General features: G+C 37.8%; 1 protein-coding gene across 1 annotated transcript in view; it reads right to left on the bottom strand.

Annotated features, from left to right (window-relative positions):
- LOC119237888 (gasdermin-C-like) overlaps positions 1-15,406 on the bottom strand; it is a 38,998-nt gene extending 23,592 nt beyond the window's left edge. Inside the window, exon 1 of the mRNA XM_037501734.2 lies at positions 15,385-15,406. The gene's annotated coding sequence lies outside the window, so the exon portion shown is untranslated. The remainder of the gene's footprint in view (positions 1-15,384) is intronic.
- Positions 15,407-15,819: the final 413 nt, after the last annotated feature.

The raw sequence follows: 15,819 nt of genomic DNA, 5'->3' as shown, positions 1-15,819 counted from the left end.
GGGTGGGGGTAACAGTTCTGGAAGGACACGAGGAAAGATCTCTGGCGCCACCTAGTGACCAGAAAAAATCACCAACATCCTGATAGTTGGAAACCAGGGATCCCAAAAACACCCTCAGGCTCTGAAAGAGGGTGGGCCACGCAAATGGAGGTAAGGAGGGAAATAAGAAGTGGAGTAAGACCCCATCCTGGAACTGAGAGCCAGGTGCAGGATCCAGGACGTGGGACGCTCCATAGCAGTGGGCACTGCACAAGGTGACAGCCAGCGTTTTGGCTCTGATAACCCTGGAACTGAGACCTAGAGTGCAGAAGTCAGGGCACAGGATCCATACAGCTGCGGGCACAGCACCAGGTGAACACGGGGTCGACACAGCACACAACTGGAATAAGAGCCCCTGTGCTGAGGTACTCCCCTCTGCCCCACCCCCCAACACTTCTCAGAGAACCACTGGGAAAAAGCACAGGTCGGCAAGTTCAGATCTCTGGTGCCACCTCCTGACCAGAACAAAATCACCAACTAGCTGATTCCCTGTTGGAACTGAGTAAATACAGAGAGGAAACTGAAAGGGACAGTGCCCAGCAACACAGCATCAACACCCTGGTGGAGTTTTGGCCTACCAGTGCTGGTCTCAGTCTGGTAAACAGTTTCTGGAACATTGGAAAGGAACACTCCAAAGAGATGCCTGCCAACACCAGTGGCACAAAGTCCCAACGCATAGAACTAATTAGAAAGCAAATAACAGGGAAAAGAAAAAATATAAATAACCAAGCAAGCCTGCAAGAGAACACACCACAAAAAGAAGTAAGGTCAACAGAGCTCAACAATGACATGGAAGAACTTCTCGGCCTATCAGATAGAGAATTATTGATCATCATAATTAAAAAGCCGGAAGAAAACGAAAAGGAAAAAAATGATTTGAGACAAATAATCACTGAACTGAAGAATGAAATTGAGACCTTAAGAAAGGAAAGAAAAGAAATGCAGGAGATTAAAAGATGACTAGAGTAGAAAATGAACTCTGGGAAAACAGTGAAAACAGAATTGATGAAATGGAAGAATGGATCAGTACTATCGAAGATACAGAAATAAAAAGAGCCAAAAGAGGAAAGGAGAGAGAAGTGCAAATGAAGCAGTATGAGGAGACTCTTAGACAATTATCAGGCTCCATGAAGAGAGGAAATGTAGGAGTTATAGGCATTCCAGAAGGTGAGGAGAAAGACAAAGGAACTGAGAAATTATGCAAGATGATTGAAGAAAACTTCCCAAGCATGAAAAAGGAGATGACTATAGATATACAAGAAGTGAGAAGAACTCCCAATTACCACAAGGAAAAGAAAACTACAGCAATACACCTAATAGCAAAGCTTGCAAGAGTCCAAGACAAGGAAAAAATAATGAAACTGACAAGGGGGAAGAAACAGATAACTTATAAGGGAAAACCAATCAGGTTAACTTCTGACTTCTCCAAAGAAACATTACAGGCAAGAAGAGAATGGAGTAACATATTCAGCAAACTTCAAGACAGCAAATGCCAACCAAGAATACTTTACCCTGCAAAGCTCTCCTTCCTCTATGAAGAAAAAATATGGACCTTCCAGAAATCAAAAAAACCATCCCTTTTATTATTGAAACAAAAAAAATCAAATATTTGGGAATAAATCTAACAAAAGAGGTAAAGGACCTATACAAAGAAAACTATAAAACACTGTTAAAAGAAATAGAAGAAGACACAAAGAAATGGAAAAACATCCCCTGCTCATGGATTGGGAGAATAAACATTATTAAAATGGCCATCCTACCAAAAGCAATATACAGATTCAATGCTATTCCAATCAAAATTTCAATGTCATTCTTCAAAGAAATAGAACAATTATTGATGAAATTCATATGGAATCACAAAAAACCCCGAATAGCCAGAGCTCTCCTGAAAAAAAAAGAAGGGAATGGAGGCATCACACTCCCAGACTTCAAACTATACTACAAAGCCATAATCATCAAAACTGCATGGTATTGGAACAAGAACAGACATACAGACCAATGGAATCGAATAGAAAATCCAGAAATAAACCCACAGATTTATGGTCAACTAATCTTTGACAAAGGAGCAAAGACTATGCATTGGAGCAAAGAAAGTTTGTTCAATAAATGTGCTGGGAAAACTGGGTCGCTACATGCAAAAGAATGAAGCTTGACCACTACCTCACACCATATACAAAAATCAACTCAAAATGGATTAAAGAACTAGACATAAGACCTGAAACCATAAAATACATAGAAGGAAATATAGGCGAAACACTACGTGATTTGCATATCAAAGACATCTTTACAGACACATCACCCAAAGCAGTGATAGTGAAGGCAAAGATCAACAGCTGGGACTACATCAAATTAAAGAGCTTCTGCACAGCAAAAGAGACAATAACAAAAACAAAGAGAAACCCCACCAACTGGGAGAAAATTTTTGCACACAACACTAATGATAAAGGACTGATCACAAAAATCTGCAAAGAGCTGATGAGACTCAACAACAACAAAGAAAATAATCCAGTCAAAAAATGGACAGAGGAGCTAAAAAGAAACTTCTCTGAAGAGGAAATGCAAATGGCCAACAGGCATATGAAAAAATGTTCAACATCACTTGTAATCAGGGAAATGCAAATCAAAACTACCATGAGATACCATCTTACACCAGTGAGAATGGCACATATTAAAAAAACTAGCAACAACAAATGTTGGCGAGGTTGTGGAGAAAAAGGAACTCTGCTGCACTGTTGGTGGGAGTGCAAACTGGTCCAACCACTATGGAGAACTGTGTGGAGATTTATGGACCTACTAAACATAGAGCTTCCACGGGATCCAGCAATTCCACTCCTAGGTATTTACCCAAAGGACACAGAAACATCAATTCCAAAGAACACCTGCACCCCTATGTTTATAGCAGCACTGTTTACAATAGGTAAGCTTTGGAAACAGCCCAAATGCCCCAAAATAGATGACTGGATCAAGAAGATGTGGTACATATATACCATGGAATATTACTCAGCATTCAAAAAAGATAAACACATGCAATTTGCAGCAACATGGATGGCGCTGGAAGGGATCATGCTCAGTGAAATAAGCCAAAAAGAAAAAGAAAAATACCGGATGGTCTCACTCATAGCAGGAATCTAGAATACTTAAATAAGGGACCAGGAAAATGAATAACTATAAGAAAGCAAAAATCAAAATCAACAAAAACTATGAACCAGAAACACTTTTTGGGGGGTGGGGGGCGGGAGGGGAGGGATTGGGGTCAGAATAGGGGGATTGCAATTGTATGGGGAATATAAAAATTAAAAAAATAAATAAATAAATAAATAAATAAAAGATGAAGGAAAAAAAAATAAATAAATTGTAAAAAATAAAAAAAATAAATTTTCCAAAGTGCTTGCATACATAATGTTATTCCAACTACCCCTCAAAATGGGACCTCATGAGATACAGGATGGGTATGTGTCTGTGTATAGATATCTTAAGTGATTTATAACTTAGGAACATTGAAAATTAAATTTAATAATGAAATTTAATAATAAAACAGTCAAAGGAAAAAAAAAAAAGAAATATAAAAACCATATGATAATATCCATAGATGCTGAGAAAGCATTTGACAAAGTACAAAACCCATTTATGATAAAGGCCATTGAAATTCTCGGGATACAAGGAACATACCCTCAACATCATAAAGGCCATATATGACAAGCCCACAGCCAATATCATCCTCAATGGTGAAAAACTGAAAACATTCCCACTAAGATCTGGAACAAGACAAGGATGTCCACTCTCACCACTACTTTTCAACATAATACTGGAAGTCCTAGCCAGAGCAATAAGACAAGAGAAAGACATACAAGGAATACAAATAGGCAAGGAAGAAGTCAAACTATCACTATTTGTGGATGATATGATAATATACATAGAGAACCCCAAAAACTCCACAGAAAAACTACTTAAACTAATCAATCAGTTTAGTAAAGTGGCAGGATACAAAATCAACGCACAAAAATCAGTAGCCTTCCTATACATAAACAATAAATCTGAAGAAGAAGAAATCAAGAAAGCCATTCCTTTTATTATTGAAACAAAAAAAATTCAAATACTTGGGAATAAACCTAACAAAAGAAGTAAAGGACCTTTACAAAGAAAACTGTAAAACATTGTTAAAAGAAATAGAAGTAGACACAAAGAAATGGAAAGACATCCCCTGCTCATGGATTGCAAGAACTAACATTATCAAAATGGCCATCCTACCAGAAGCAATCTACAGATTCAATGCTATTCCAATTAAAATTTCAATGTCATTCTTCAAAGAAATAGAAAAAATATTGATGAAATTCATATGGAGCCACCAAAAACCCCGAATAGCCAAAACTCTCCTGAAAAAAAAAGAAGGGAATGGAGGCATCACTCGCCCAGATTTCAAACTATACTACAAAGCCATAATAATCAAAAATGCATGATATTGAAACCAGAACAGATGCATGGATCAATGGAACTGAATAGAAAACCCAGAAATGAACCCACAGATCTATGGTCAAATAATATTTGACAAAGGAGCAAAGAATATGCACTGGACCAAAGAAAGTTTGTTTAATAAATGGTGCTGGGAAAACTGGGTCGCTACATGCAAAAGAATGAAGTTTGACCACTACCTCACACCATACACAAAAACCAACTCAAAATGGATTAAAGAACTAGACATAATACCTGAAACCATAAAATATATGGATGATATTTTAATAGCTGCTGATAGTAAGTCTGTCCTTTCTCAAGCTGTGCAGTTTTTATTAACAGAACTTCCAAAGTTTGGGCTTTTAATTGCTCCCAAGAAAATACAGACCTTATCACCTTTTAAATATCTTGGTAGCCTTGTTGACTGACACACTGTGCAGCCTCAGTGCATGAAACTACAACAAAAACAGTTAAAAACTTTAAATGATTTTTAAAAATTACTTGGAGATATTAACTGGTTATGCCCTATGTTGGACATTCCTAACTATGCTTTAACCCATCTTCTTCAAACGCTAGAGGGCGAATCCAACTTACAAAACCCTAGTCATTTAACTCCTGAGACCCAAGCACAACTTTCTTTTGTGGAACACCAAATTAAAAAACAGTTTGTTTGTCGATATCAGCCTGATTTGCCACTTAATTTATTGATCTTTGGTACTCCTGAGAGTCCTACAGCAATAATTGCACAACAGGACAAGTCCCTGGAATGGACATATGTTAAAAATTCAAATTCTCAAACTGTAACTCCATATATTGAATTCATTGCTCAAATTATTGTTAAAGAAAGGCTCTGTGTTAAATCCATATGGGGCTTTGAGCCCTCTGTTATTATTTTGCCATTTTCTTCCTCTTGCTTTCAACGGATTCTTCCCCTGTCAGATACACTGCAGCTTGCATTGGCTGATTATCCTAATTGTATTGGATGTCACTACTCTGCTAGAAAGTTATGGGATTTTCTTAAGGATACAAAATGGAGCTATACCTGGAGCTGCTGTTTATTTTGTAGATGGATCTCCTTCTGGTATTGCAGCTGCTGTGGGGCCACAGATTCAATTTTCAGTCCACACCTCTTATTCGTCTGCTCAACAAGTTAAATTATTTGCTATACTTCATCTTTTACAGCAACTGCCTCCTGGCCCAGCTAACATCATTATTGACTCTTTATATGTTGTCCAATTGGTTCCTCATCTTGTTACAGGTAGTTTGCATTCTACACACCCTGTTCTTGCCTCTTTATTATAACAGCTTCAATCAGCCCTGCGATCTCATAATTATCCTCTCCATATTATACATATTCATACACTGCTTTCCTCTTTAATTTAAACAGAAAATGGAGGACAACATCGATGGATACAAGAAACCCTGCTATTAGCTCTTTTTACTTTGAATTTTCTGATTTTACTACAGGGAGACCCCGTAACGTGCAGCAGTAAACATTTTGCTACTCAATCAGCATGTAGCGTGCAAGAACTGGTATGGGTAAAAACCCCAGGAACAAATATGTGGGAGGCGGGGGTGATGATTTTAAAGAGAAAAGGCTATGCTTCTGTCATTTTAGATGGATCCTCCGAAACAATATGGACACCTCTTCAGCTCATACGGCCCCAGATCCCAGCCCTCCAAGAGACCACCTCAGACCCTAAATTAAATCACCATGGGAAACACTCCAGCGCCTCCTCAGCCACTTCTGTGGGAGACACAGAAGCCATTGATCCAAGGCATGGCCTGTCTTTCATTGAAAAGAAAAAAGAAAGCCACCAATAGTCCTGTTGTTCCCATTACATGGGGCAGTGTCAAGGCACTCAACATTAGGTCCTGTCACTCAGAGGTTTTCCTCCAAGACACATGTGTTTTCACATGCCTTAGGGACTCAGGTCAAGGCCCTTCTGCTCACTGCACAGGGTCTCTCCCAACAATAATATACATAGAAAACCCCAAAAACTCCACAGAAAAGCTACTTAAGCTAATCAATCAGTTTAGTAAAGTGGCAGGATACAAAATCAACACGCAAACATCAGTAGCCTTCCTATACACAAACAATAAATCTGAAGAAGATGAAATCAAAAAAAATCATCCCTTTTATTACTGAAACAAAAAAAATCAAATACTTGGGAATAAACCTAACAAAAGACGTAAAGGACCTATACAAAGAAAACTATAAAACACTGTTAAATGGAAGAAGACACAAAGAAATGGAAAGACATCCCCTGCTCATGGATTGGAAGAATTAAAATTATCAAAATGGCCATCCTATCATAAGCACTTTAAAGATTCAATGCTATTCCAATAAAAATTTCAGTCACATACTTCAAAGAAATAGAACAATTATTGATGAAATTCATATGGAACCACCAAAAACAGCAAATAGCCAAAGCTCTCCTGAAAAAAAAAAAAAAGAAGGGAATGGAGGCATAACACTCCCAGACTTCAAACTATACTACAAAGCCATAATCATCAAAACTGCATGGTATTGGAACAAGAAAAGACACAGAGACCAATGGAATCGAATAGAAAATCCAGAAATAAACCCACAGATTTATGGTCAACTAATCTTTGACAAAGGAGCAAAGACTATGCATTGGAGCAAAGAAAGTTTGTTCAATAAATGGTGCTGGGAAAACTGGGTCGCTACATGCAAAAGAATGAAACTTGACCACTACCTCACACCATACACAAAAATCAACTCAAAATGGATTAAACAACTAGACATAAGACCTGAAACCATAAAATACATAGAAGGAAATATAGGTGAAACACTATGTGATATGCACATCAAAGACATCTTTACAGACACATCACACAGTGATAGTGAAGGCAAAGATAAACAGCTGGGATTACATCAAATTAAAGAGCTTCTGCACAGCAAAAGAGACAATTACCAAAACAAAGAGAAACCCCACCAACTGGGAGAACATTTTTGCACACAAGACTAATGATAAAGGACTGATCACAAAAATCTGCAAAGAGCTGATGAGACTCAACAACAACAAGGAAAATAATCCAGTCAAAAAATGGGCAGAAGAACTAAAAAGAAACTTCTCTGAAGAGGAAATGCAAATGGCCAACAGGCATATGAAAAAATGTTTAACATCACTTGTCATCAGGGAAATGCAAATCAAAACTACCATGAGATACCATCTTACACCAGTGAGAATGGCACATATTAAAAAAACTAACAACAACAAATGTTGGCGAGGTTGTGGAGAAAAAGGAACTCTCCTGCACTTTTGGTGGGAGTGCAAACTGGCCCAACCACAATGGAAAGCTGTGTGGAGATTTCTGGACCTACTAAACATAGAGCTTCCATAGGATCCAGCAATTTCACTCCTAGGTATTTACCCAAAGGACATAGAAACATCAATTCCAAAGAGCACCTGCACCCCTATGTTTATAGCAGCACTATTTACAATAGTTAAGCTTTGGAAACAACCCAAATGCGAAAAAACAGATGACTGGATCAAGAAGATGTGGTACATATACACCATGAAATATTACTTGGCATTCAAAAAAGATAAACACATGCAATATGCAGCAACATGGATGGCACTGGAAGGGATCATGTTCAGCGAAATAAGCCAGAAAGAAAAAGAAAAATACCAGATGGTCTCACTCATAGCAGGAATCTAGAAAGCTTAAATAAGGGACCAGGAAAATGAATAACTATAAGAAAGTGAAAATCAAAATCAACAAAAAACTATGAACCAGAGACACTCTATGGGGGGTGGAGGGTGGGGTGGGGAGGGATTGGGGTCAAAATAAGAGGGTTGCAATTATATGGGGAATATAAAAATAAAATTTATTTAAAAAAAAAGAAAAGGACACGGACTTAAAGAACAAAGATAATAATGTAAGATCAAACTACTTAAGAATACCATCTCTGAACACCCAAAACCCGGTCCTCAAGAAAGAAAAAGAAAAATACTGGATGGTTTCACTCATAGCAGGAATCTAGAAAACTTAAATAAGGGACCAGGGAAAAGAATAACTATAAGAAAGAAAATATCAAAATCAACAAACAACTATGAACCAGAGATACTTTATGGGGGTTGGGGGGCAGGGAAAGGAGGGATTGGGGTCAAAATAAGGGGGTTGTAATTGTATGGGGAATGTAAAAATAAAATTTAAATTAAAAAAATTAAAAAAAAAACTGCATGGTATTGGAACAAGAAGAGACACACCGACCAATGGAACCAAATAGAAAATCCAGAAGTAAACCCACAGATTTATGGTCAACTAATCTTTGACAAAGGAGCAAAAAATATGCATTGGAGCAAAGAAAGTTTGTTCAATAAATGTGCTGGGAAAACTGGGTCGCTACATGCAAAAGAATGAAGCTTGACTACTACCTCACACCATGCACAAAAATCAACTCAAAATTGATTAAAGAACTAGACATAAGACCTGAAACCATAAAATATACAGAAGGACATATAGGCAAAACACTACATGACATGTGCCTCAAAGACAACTTTACAGACACATCACCCAAAGCAATAGTGAAGGCAAAGATAAACAGCTGGGACTACAACAAATTAAAGAGCTTCTGCACAGCAAAAGAGACAATTACCAAAACAAAGAGAAACCCCACCGACTGGGAGAACATTTTTGCACAAAACACTAGTGATAAAGGACTGATCACAAAAATCTACAAAGAGCTGATGAGACTCAACAACAACAAAGAAAATAATCCAGTCAAAAAATGGGCAGAAGAGGTAAAAGGAAACTTCTCTGAAGAGGAAATGCAAATGGCCAACAGGCATATGAAAAAAATGTTCAACATCACTTGTAATCAGGGAAATGCAAATCAAAACTGCCATGAGGTACCATCTTACACCAGTGAGAATGGCACGTATTAAAAAAACTAGCAACAACAAATGTTGGCGAGGGTGTGGAGAAAAAGGAACTCTCCTGCACTGCTGGTGGGAGTGCAAACAGGTCCAACCACTATGGAGAGCTGTGTGGAGATTCCCCAACCTGCTAAAGATCGAGCTTCCATAGGATCCAGTAATTCCACTCCTAGGTATTTACCCAAAGGACACAGAAACATCAATTCCAAAGGGTACCTGCACCCCTACATTTATAGCAGCACTGTTTACAATAGCTTAGCTATGAGAACAACCCAAATGCGCAAAAATAGATGTGTGGTACATATACACAATGGAATATTACTCAGCAATCATAAAAGAGAAACACATGCAGTTTGCAGCAAAATGGATGGAGCTAGAAGGGATCATGCTCAGCGAAATAAGCCAGAAAGAAAAAGAAAAATACCAGATGGTCTCACTCATAGCAGGAATTTAGAAAACCTAAATAAGGGACCAGGAAAAAGACTAATTAATACGAAGTAAAAATCAAAATCAACAAGCAACTATAAACCAGAGACACACTACTAGGGGCGGGGGCGGAGAGAGGAAGGATTAGGGTCAAAATAAGTGGGGGGGTGCAATTGTATGGGGAATAAAACCAAAATGAAAATGCATACATTGTGCAAAAATGATGTAAGAATTATATAAAATAAAATATTAAAAAAACAAAATGCTACTTGTTTATTAATGTAGACCTGTATTGTAATAATCTTCCCTCTTGAAGAAACAGATAACATTCAAAGGAAAGCCAATCAGGCTGACATCAGACTTCTCCGAAGAAACACTACGGGCAAGGAGAGAGTGGAGGGACATAGTCAACAGACTCCAAGAAAACAGATGCCAACCAAGAATACTCTATCCCGCAAAGCTCTCCTTCCTCTATGAAGAAAGAATATGGACCTTCCCAGACAAACAGAAACTCCGGAATTTTATTGCAACTAAACCCCCACTCCAAAAAATACTACAAGGAGTCCTAAAGCCAGAACCTCAGAGGGACGAATAACAATGAAAGAAGGCCAAAAAAAAAAAAAAAAAGTTATTAAAAGAATAAATAAATAAAATCAAAGGAAAGACAAACACAATGGCAAATACAGATGTTAACATATCAATATTAACTCTAAATGTAAATGGACTAAACTCTTCAATAAAAAGACACAGAGTGGCAGCCTGGATTAAGAAACAAAACCCAACCTTTTGCTGTCTCCAGGAAACACATTTAGCTACAAAAGATAAAAATAGGCTCAAAGTTAAAGGATGGAAAACAATCCTACAAGCAAATGGACCAAAAAAGAAAGCAGGAACAGCTATACTTATATCAGATAAAACAGATTTCAAACTCAAAAAGATAAAAAGAGACCCCAATGGTCACTACATTATGATCAAGGGGACAATACTTCAAGAAGAAATAACACTCATTAACATATACTCACCAAACGAAGGAGCACCAAAATATATCAGACAACTGTTGTCCTCTCTGAAAACAGACATCAGAGAAAACACATACGTAGTGGGAGACTTCAACACACCACTATCAACAATGGATAGATCAACAAGACAAAAAATAAGTAAAGAAACCAAAGCTCTAAATAAGGACCTAGAGCAATTAGGCTTAACAGACATCTATAGAACACTAAACCCCAAAAAAACGGAGTATACATTTTTCTCAAGCGCACACGGATCATTCTCCAGGATCGATCACATACTGGGGCACAAGACAAACATCAACAGATACACCAAGATTGAAATCATATCAACCATCTTTTCTGACCATGAAGGCATCAAACTAGAAATAAACCATAAAAAGAAGGCAAGGAACTTTCCTACCTCATGGAGATTAAAAACCACACTACTGGAAGACCATTGGACTAATGAGGAGATCAAAGAAGAAATTAAAAAATTTTTTGAATTGAACGACAAGGAGGACACTAATATCCTAAATGTATGGGATGCAGCAAAAGCAGTAATAAGAGGAAAATATATAGCAATAGAAGCTCACATCAAGAAACAAGAAAGAACGCAAGAAACAACCTCATCTCGAAGCTCAAAGATCTAGAAAAAGAACAACAAAAAAACCCCAAAACCAGTAGAAGAAAAGAAATAATAAAAACCAAAGCAGAAATAAATGAAATTGAAACTAAAAAACAATCCAAAAGATCAATGAAACCAAGAGCTGGTTTTTTGAAAAAATCAATAAAATAGACAAACCCCTAGCCAGGCTCACAAAGGAAAAAAGGGAGAAAGCACAAATACACAGGATCATCAATGAAAGAGGAGAAATCACAACGGACACAGCAGAAATCAAAAGAATAATCAGTAACTACTATGAACAGTTATATGGAAACAAGTTTAACAATCTAGAGGAGATGGACAAATTCCTACAACTCTACAATCACCCAAAGCTAGATAAAGAAGAAATAGAACACCTAAACAGACCAATTACAATTAGCGAAATTGAAATGGTATAAAAAACCTCCCCAAAAACAAAAGCCCAGGACCTGATGGATTTACAAATGAATTCTACCAAACATTCAGAGACGAATTAGTGCCTATCCTTCACAAACTCTTCCAAAAAATTGAGAAGGAAGGGACAATACCAAACACGTTTTATGAAGCCAACATTACACTAATACCAAAACCGAACAAGGACAACACAAAAAAGGAAAACTACTGGCCAACCTCCCTAATGAACACTGATGCAAAAATCCTCAATAAAATTTTAGCTATCAGAATCCAACAATGTATCCATAAGATAATTCACCACGACCAAGTTGGATTCATTCCAGGGGCACAAGGATGGTTTAACATCCGAAATCAATCAACGTTATCCAACACGTCAACAAAAAGAAATATAAAAACCATATGATAATATCAATAGATGCTGAGAAAGCTTTCGACAAAGTGCAACACCCATTCATGATAAAAGCCCTTGAAATTCTGGGGATACAAGAACATACCTTAACATCATAAAGGCCATCTATGACAAGCCAACAGCCAGTATCATTCTCAATGGTGAAAAGCTGAAAGCAATTCCATTAAGATCTGGAACAAGACAAGGATGTCCACTCTCACCATTGCTTTTCAATATAATACTGGAAGTCCTAGCCAGGGCAATAAGACAAGAGAAAGACATCCAAGGAATCCAAATAGGAAAAGAAGAAGCCAAACTATCACTATTTGCAGACGATATGATATTATACATAGAGAACCCAAAAACTCCACAGAAAAGCTAATTCAACTCATCAATCAGTTCAGTAAAGTGGCAGGATACAAAATCAACACGCAAAAGTCAGTAGCCTTCCTATACACAAACAATAAATCTGAAGAAGAAGAAATCAAAAAGACCATCCCTTTTGTTATTGAAACAAAAAAAATCAAATATTTGGGAATAAATCTAACAAAAGAGGTAAAGGACCTATACAAAGAAAACTATAAAACACTGTTAAAAGAAATAGAAGAAGACACAAAGAAATGGAGAGACATCCCCTGCTCATGGATTGGAAGAATAAACATTATTAAAATGGCCATCCTACCAAAGCAATATACAGATTCAATGCTATTCCAATCAAAATTTCAATGTCATTCTTCAAAGAAATAGAACAATTATTGATGAAATTCATATGGAATCACCAAAAACCCCGAATAGCCAAAGCTCTCCTGAAAAAAAAGAAGGGAATGGAGGCATCAGACTCCCAGACTTCAAACTATACTACAAAGCCATAATCATCAAAACTGCATGGTATTGGAACAAGAACAGACATACAGACCAATGGAATCGAATAGAAAATCCAGAAATAAACCCACAGATTTATGGTCAACTAATCTTTGACAAAGGAGCAAAGACTATGCATTGGAGCAAAGAAAGTTTGTTCAATAAATGGTGTTGGGAAAACTGGGTTGCTACATGCAAAAGAATGAAGCTTGACCACCACCTCACACCATACACAAAAATCAACTCAAAATGGATTAAAGAACTAGACATAAGACCTGAAACCATAAAATATATAGAAGGAAATATAGGCGAAACACTACGTGATTTGCACATCAAAGACATCTTTACAGACACATCACCCAAAGCAGTGATAGTGAAGGCAAAGATAAACAGCTGGGACTACATCAAATTAAAGAGCTTTTGCACAGCAAAAGAGACAATAACAAAAACAAAGAGAAACCCCACCAACTGGGAGAACATTTTTGCACCCAACACTAATGATAAAGGACTGATCACAAAAATCTGCAAAGAGCTGATGAGACTCAACAACAACAAAGAAAATAATCCAGTCAAAAAATGGGCAGAAGAGCTTAAAAGAAACTTCTCTGAAGAGGAAATGCAAATGGCCAACAGGCATATGAAAAATGTTCAACATCACTTGTCATCAGGGAAATGCAAATCAAAACTACCATGAGATACCATCTTACACCAGTGAGAATGGCACATATTAAAAAAACTAGCAACAACAAATGTTGGCGAGGGTGTGGAGAAAAAGGAACTCTTCTGCACTGTTGGTGGGAGTGCAAACTGGTCCAACCACTGTGGAAAGCTGTATGGAGATTTCTGGACCTACTAAACATAGAGCTTCCATAGGATCCAGCAATTCCACTCCTAGGTATTTACCCAAAGGACACAGAAACATCAATTCCAAAGAACACCTGCACCCCTATGTTTATTGCAGCACTGTTTACAATAGCTAAGCTTTGGAAACAACCCAAATGCCCAAAAATAGATGACTGGATCAAGAAGATGTGGTACATATACACCATGGAATATTACTCAGCATTCAAAAAAGATAAACACATGCAATTTGCAGCAACATGGATGGCGCTGGAAGGGATCATGCTCAGCGAAATAAGCCAGAAAGAAAAAGAAAAATACCGGATGGTCTCACTCATAGCAGGAATCTAGAAAACTTAAATAAGGGACCAGGAAAATGAATAACTATAAGAAAGTGAAAATCAAAATCAACAAAAAACTATGAACCAGAGACACTTTTAGGGGGCGGGGGTGGGAGGGGAGGGATTGGGGTCAGAATGGGGGGATTGCAATTGTATGGGGAATATAACAATAAAAATTTATTAAAAAAAAAAAATAAATAAACACTGAAAGACAAAAAAATTTTAGGAAACAGTTTAGTGAATACCATCAGCATGTTTAAAACATTTATTTTAATCTCACACTTGTTCAATAGAAGACTATTTTAATTTGCTAAAAATTAAAATGAAGATTCATTGACTTAAATTTTGAGATCATTAGAAGAACAATTGTTACTTTTTAAAATAAAATTTGAATGCCTGATTTATCAAAAAAAAAAAAAATAATCTTCCCTCTTTTGGCTTTTTCTGCATCCCATAAATTCTGATAGCTTGTAAAAAAAAATAACAGTACAAATGACAACAAAGCAAAAACAGACAATTATAAACCAGAGACATCCTGCAGTGAAGGAGGAGGGAGAGGGTGAGAGGGAGGGAGTGAGGAGCACAGTGGTCTGTGGTGATGGTGCATGGGTGTCTTGGGGAAGGAAATTCTAGGGGGACTCAATATGAGGGGGTGGGGGGAAGCAAGTGTTGTCTAAAAGAAGTGTAAAAAAATGATAAATGTTAAAAGAAAAAAAAAGAACAAAAAACTGCCAGGGGTAGCGAGGCTGTGGAAGGAAGGACTCGGGGCACGGCTGGGGTGTCAGCAGGTTTGCTGTGACAGGGACCACAGTGGCTTGGACTCCAAGAGCAGAACAGGAACAAAAGATTCTCTAGACCTGACCTGGGCAAAGATGCCCCAACACACGTCCCGTAGCCTCAGGGCTCGCCTCAGTTACCAGGACACCCCCTCATTAAAGAGAACTTTAGGGAGCAAATCTTTGGGCTACAATGATGACAAAACAAGCTTCTGTTCCTTTCACAAACCCAGCCCGAGCATTTCTAGCTGTGAATAAGGTATCACCTCTTCTCACTCACCTCCTTGTCCCTGGTTCTAACTCACCAGGTATATGGTGTTTTGTCCCGGAGAGATTCCAATGAGCAGGGCCCTTCAACACTCAGAGTCCTGAGGTCCAGCAGAGTTGGCCACACGAGCTCCAGAGAGTGATAATGTGACTGGTCTGTGGCTTCTTTCTACCAATGGGCTCCTGAATCACTTTCCAAGTCCTTTTCTGAGAAAAATAAGCAGGTGAGCAGCCGCCCTCTCCAGGAGGCCAGGCCTGGAGCTGAGTTCTGGTCACAGCTCTTAGCTCTCAGGTTCTCCCTGGCTGTAGACACAGACTGGGGTGCCCCGATATATAGCATCTAGGCTGCCTGAGCAGAGAAGATAAGGTTTCTTAGAAATCAGGCCTGTTTCTTATAAGTTATACAAAACCCTGCTGAACAAGTATTTTATGACTCTATATTGACTTAAAGTTGATTTATAACAGGATATGTG

The sequence above is a fragment of the Talpa occidentalis genome, unplaced genomic scaffold (genome assembly GCF_014898055.3).
Source record: "Talpa occidentalis isolate TD23 unplaced genomic scaffold, MPIMG_talOcc4v2.1, whole genome shotgun sequence".
NCBI classification, from domain to species: domain Eukaryota; kingdom Metazoa; phylum Chordata; class Mammalia; order Eulipotyphla; family Talpidae; genus Talpa; species Talpa occidentalis.
This window is presented reverse-complemented; position numbering and strand designations above follow the sequence as displayed.